Source organism: Xiphophorus maculatus, chromosome 10 (genome assembly GCF_002775205.1).
Source record: "Xiphophorus maculatus strain JP 163 A chromosome 10, X_maculatus-5.0-male, whole genome shotgun sequence".
Lineage (NCBI taxonomy): Eukaryota > Metazoa > Chordata > Actinopteri > Cyprinodontiformes > Poeciliidae > Xiphophorus > Xiphophorus maculatus.
The window spans coordinates 12,702,243-12,707,974 of record NC_036452.1 but is presented as its reverse complement, the minus strand read 5'-3'; the positions used below and the strand labels follow the sequence as shown (position 1 = coordinate 12,707,974).

Genomic DNA, 5,732 nt, shown 5'->3' with positions numbered 1-5,732 from the left:
TGTTATCTATTCAACTGTGATATCGTTCACATACACACGCACATTTTTCTGTAAGATTTGATCTTCTGCAATCCTTTATCACCACTGAAAGCACTCATCTCTGACACAGCTTAGCACTGCCAAGTGACGAAGGTGGATTCAGAAATGTAGAATAGAATAGAATAGAAACAGCCTTTATCGTCCTGCAAAGGGACAATAAAGAGAAAAAAGAGGAAAAAATAATTTAATTTAAATAAAAATTGTAAAAATTAGATATTATTTGTAAAAAAAATATCCATTTTACTTTATTATTCTTGCAGAGGATATGACGTACCGTGACAGTCATGTTTGAGCCGATCTTCTGAGTAAAGAAGAATGTGCAAGAATTTCAATCTGTAGATGTGCAAAAGGAATTAGAGACAATTCCCAGAAAAAACACTGCTAGCTGTACTTACAGCAACATGCATCTCACCAATGTATAAACTCATGGGAGGTGAATAAAAATGCATGCCACCCTTTTCAGATTTTCATTTAGTTTTATTTAATTTTTTTTATTGAAAACTGGAGACCATGTACTTTCCCCAACACTAAAGAGCAATATGTTTTGTTGGTCTATAACATAAAACTCACTAAAAACAGCTCGATTATACTCTCTAATAAGTTTGACGGAGACGCGGCCAGACAAACAAAAAAGAGGGGGAAAAATGTACAGTATAGAATGGAGTGAACTCTATTCCAGCTTGAGCCCCACAGAAAATCTGTAAAAATAATGTGGATGTAAAACATTTCAAGTAATGATTGTAACTGGGTGGTTACAGGGACACAGCAAAGCAGCACATGACGTCTTTTAGGATGTACACTCATTCTCTTTTACTCACGTTATTTGTACCAAATATATTTAAGCAATTAAGGCAGAATATTTTTAGAATGACTGTAATGCCTGTATATAAAATATAAAAATATTACACGGCGTAATTGCTTAGTTAATAAAAAAAAAAAAAAAATCTTTGCTCATTAATCAAACCCATCATTCTGTATAGCAAGAGGGATGATACAGAAAGGAAACTTATGTTAAAATATCCTTAGTTTTTATTATGTTGTTTGTTCACTTTCCATTGCCCTTCATAGTTATGCTCTACTTTGTGCTGTAAAATAGCAATACAACACAATGAAGTTTGTGCTTGAAATGTGACAAAATGAGGAAAAATTCAAGGATTACTTATATGAAAGGAAAAGAAGCCTTTCCAGATTAGTCCTGAATGCCTTTTTTGCCTTTTCTCTCAGTCAGTGCACCTCCTAGAGCAGAACGTAGTGCTGAGTTTCTTAGTGCTGAGAGAAGGGAAAAGATGAGCCTGATAATCAGATCGCTCCTGGGTGTGTGGTCAAAAGGGTGGGACTGGTGAATTAGAGGGCCATGGTTTTGGCTTTCCCCGCCTGCAGTACTGGTACATTATGAATGAGAGCTGGAGGTATCACAAACCTTGAGATGTGTTGGTTTGGTTTCGTGGTTGTGCTGTTGTGGTCTCATCGTGGTGTTTTGTTAATTTGGAGAGTCTAGCGTTGCCAAAATAACCCCAGGGCCATTTCAAAAGAACAAGAGAAGAGTGTGTGGTTTATTGTGATTTTCCCAGGATGTCAGCTTTGTAAAACCTGCTAATCACAACCTCTACTTTGTTACTTTGCCTTTGAATCACCTTCTTCATGTTCCACAAACTGATTTGTTTTTCAGATGATGAGAAGCTAAGCACTTCCAGCCGCTCTGCTTTCTTTGTTGAGGTCATCCGTGATGATAGATGGGCTGTGTACGCACTAGCTAGACCGGGATGTGCCACACAGAAATTGCTATCCCCTCAAAAATCTCATTGAGTAACCAGGTGTACATCAGGACTGGAGCCGGTGGTCTAAACAGAGATTGATGACAGTTTGGAAGGCAGGAGAAATCAGGCTTAAGAAAACAGCCGGATCAGGTGCAGGAATGAGAACGTCATCATTTTTGCTTTTTTTTTCTCACCTCAAAATTACTTTACTGCAGCTAATGAAAACTATCATTTCTCTCTTCCAAGACATTGTGTAATGTCATAATTGCCGGAGAGCTACATTCTATGGAGGATGAAAACTGAGAATTAAAATTAAAAGTAGAAATTTATAAATAAAAAAAAAACAACTTGTGGGATAAACAGCCTTTTGACTAAATCTGGTGTATTTAGGGAAATGTTAACTAATGTGCATTATCGCTACAAATTAAATTAAATTAAATTAAATTGACCAACAAAAAAAAAATCAATACACTTTAAAAAGGAGAGATTTATCCCACTTTTATGAATTAGTATTTATTTTTTAAGGGTAATTTTATCAAATAACATATTTAAGCACATAGTATGAATTCTGCTGTTTTTAAAATATATTTCATGTTTTTTATTGTATTCCTATATGCATTTATGTCTCTTTAGTGATTTATTTATTGTTTTTTCCTACAAGTGTTTTTATTTCGGGCTTTTTCCACATTTTTCTGTCTCATTATTTTACTTTACTTTATGCATTTCTGCCTCAGTATGCAAATGAGGAGTCACAATGTCTTAAAGCTGCAATATGTAACTTTTATAAACAGTATGCTATAAAACAAGTAAACTGTGAAAAAAGTTTTGCTCTTCTGCCTTCTCCCAGTGCTTCCTAGAAACAACCAATCAGAGCCAGGAGGAGGGCTTTAGGGGTGTCAATCACCCTCTGTGTGGAGCTGCTAATCTTTCTCTTCCGTTATCAACGTTTTTCTCTGCCACGCTGCAGCTTCTCCCTGTCAGCAGGGCCAATAGTGAAGGATCAGGATAGTTAGCATGGGCCCCCATAACTGCAGACAAACAGTTTTTCTGTAACCTGTTCTGCCATTAGCACATTTCCCAGAACGTTCGGGAGGTTGATTGACAGTGCTAAGATCCTCTTCTTGGCTCTGATTGGTTGTTTTTTGTCTACCGGGTGCATTTCTTCAGACAGCAATAGTATCTCAGGGAGAAAATGAAGGAGTTGGATCTTTTCACAGATTATCTGTCTCATATTACACTGTCACAATGTAGTGACAGTTTAAAAGAAATGTAAAAAAAAAAACAGCATATTTTTAATAAAAGTTACATACTGCAACCATGCTAAAGAAATTAATACATGTCAAAGTAACAACTGCATAGATGACAGGAATCATGATTTTCCAGAACTTTCCTCATAGCATCTATCAGCGGGTATTCTTCCCACAGCATATAGTGGTGCCATGTGTTACCCAGGTAATCAACTCCCACACATCCAGCCATACATTTGATTTAAAAGAAAAAGTACTTTTATCATACCATCATGCCTTTAAAGGCAGAAAGAAGTTAACATGCACACCTTAACTGAGCTGCAGTTATTCAAACAAAATCTTGTGTAACCTTTCCATCAGTACCAGCTTTAATGTCTTCAGTAGTTTGAGCTATATTAGTTTGTCTATTGCATTAAACCACCTGAACCCTGTTCAGCCTTATTACATCATTGAAATAAGGACAGGAACATTATAGAAGTACAGTTTTGGAAATACTCTAACCATCACAGTATGGTCCTTGTCAAACTTGCTTAAATTTTACACTTGCTTATGTTCCCCGCTTCTAATTCTCCCACTTTGAGGACAAAACGTTGACTTGTTGCTGAACACATTGCACACAACAACAGGCAGCATGAAGAAAAGATGATCTGTGGTCGCATTGTTTTGCTTGATTGGTGTACAGTGAATGAGTTGGAGACCAACTAAATATTTGGAACACAGCTATGCTCTGAATAGCCTCCTTATTGTTCAACTCATTTGAATTCCTCCTTTTTCAAAACAGATTCCAATCGGAGGCTCAGTCTGGGGCTGGCCTTGCTGAAAGGGCCGAGCTCATTCCATTTCCAGCGATGGGAGTGATTGGGGAGAAGTGAGCCTAAAGATTGCTGAAGTAATTAACATTCGCGGCTGGTTGGCAGATCCAATCGTCTTGTCTCGGATGCAGGAGGAGCCGTTGTACGTGTATACACACACATGCGCACATACACAACATAGCTCCAAATTCAAAGTTTAATTGCATCCTGCAGCACAATAAAACGTGTCCTCATATGCGCAGACAGCTGTCACACTCAGAATTTTGCACTGCTTTGATGATTTGGTTAATGTGCAAGTGGAAGTCAAAACAACCAGAGCAGCTGTCGTTTACGTCACGTTTCTGAATGTATGTCACTGAAATAGTTTGCCGTTTTTGTGCTGGTGAATATCTCTGTAATGATGCCATCGTAAGGCTGCAATTTGTTAAATCAGAAAGGATCATGTGTGAGATCTTGTGACTTTTTCTCCACTAAATTTCTTTGGTTCCTTCATCATTGCCAGACAATTTTAATGATTATCCTTTTTTTATCTTAAACTGGAAAGATATTGTCTCCTGACTTTTCTTTGCTCTCCTGACTTTCCTTTACTCTTTCATCTCAACTTTCCACCCAGCTGTTGTTGCTTCCTCTGTTTTTCCCTCCTTTTTCAGTTTGATTGGGTTAGTTCGGGCATCAGATATAAAATAAAACATACAGTGTAAACACCTTTACATTTTAATTTCCTAAAACTTAAATGTGAAGGAGTCCCCTAAGGAAAGCTATTTAAAACTTTTTTTAAAGTGCTTGAATTTTCACAGATGAAGGGAAAGCCAACTAGTAAATAATCACATATCTTTACAATGGGGCACAGACACGCTAATTTTAATCATATTTTCCTAAATGTTATTAAAACAATCAATTCAACCTAGTAGAAAATTCAGACACTGTCCTGCATTTTATTCTTAAAATTAAATATCCATACGCCCAAAATATACTAGAAAAACACAGGCTTTCATACATTGCACATCAGCTTAAATTATATTTCTTCTTTATATTTTTGTCTTGCATCTTCTCCATCCTGAAACCTTACTTTCCACTTTAACAATACCTTTGTCGCTGGCCCAGATACTATTGCACTCATCTTATGTTTTCCCTTTTTCCTTTCCCTTTCTCTCCATCACCTTTTTAGGATTGGAGGTCATTGTCTCAAGGTGACTCGGAGCATCTGGAGCTGTTCGCCACAATATACGAAGCAATTTAGTTGCAGACAGGAGCTGTGAAGAGACCGGACTCCTGCCCTCTGGTGACTCCAAACATTGTGGCTGACGACCCTGTCAAGGTTACAGCTCATAGTTCATCTGCATACAAAGAAAGTCCTAGCAGGCAACACAATTCAGTTGATTCCTCTTGGAATTAATCGTGTCTGATGAAAAACCAAAACCAAACAGATTTATGCACCTGATGAAAAAGCTGAGTGTCCCTGGTGGAAAACTAGGAAGTGATGTGTGTCCATGTCAGAACGTCAGTGAATAAATGAATAATGCGTTAGCTTCTTAGGAGGTCCTCACAGGCATCTGAGTCTTCCTGACATGAATATTAAACCTCCATGCAGGTAAGGGCGTCTAATTGTTCTTAATTTCTCAATTTGCATCCCTCCCTGAGGAAAGATTATTGGAATATTTGTGAAACATGATGGCTGGTGTTAGATTGTATAAGTCCGCAGCCAATCCCATTGATTGCTTTTATATGCATGACTCACATATTGTCTCTCATCTTTCATCACACGGCGAAATGCGTCCTTCATCAGCTTTGATGCCGCCACAAGACACGCAGATGCACACATACGCCACAATCTGTCAAGGCTCTTAGGCAACGGGTGACAACAGTGACTGCAGTGA

General features: G+C 37.8%; 1 long non-coding RNA gene across 1 annotated transcript; it reads left to right on the top strand.

Moving 5' to 3' along the window:
• Positions 1 to 1,865: 1,865 nt before the first annotated feature.
• Positions 1,866 to 5,192, top strand: LOC102227576. Its single transcript, XR_312664.1, has 3 exons — positions 1,866 to 1,946; positions 3,825 to 3,997; positions 5,024 to 5,192. It is a non-coding gene; the product is annotated as an uncharacterized LOC102227576 (long non-coding RNA).
• The last annotated feature ends 540 nt before the right edge of the window (positions 5,193 to 5,732 follow it).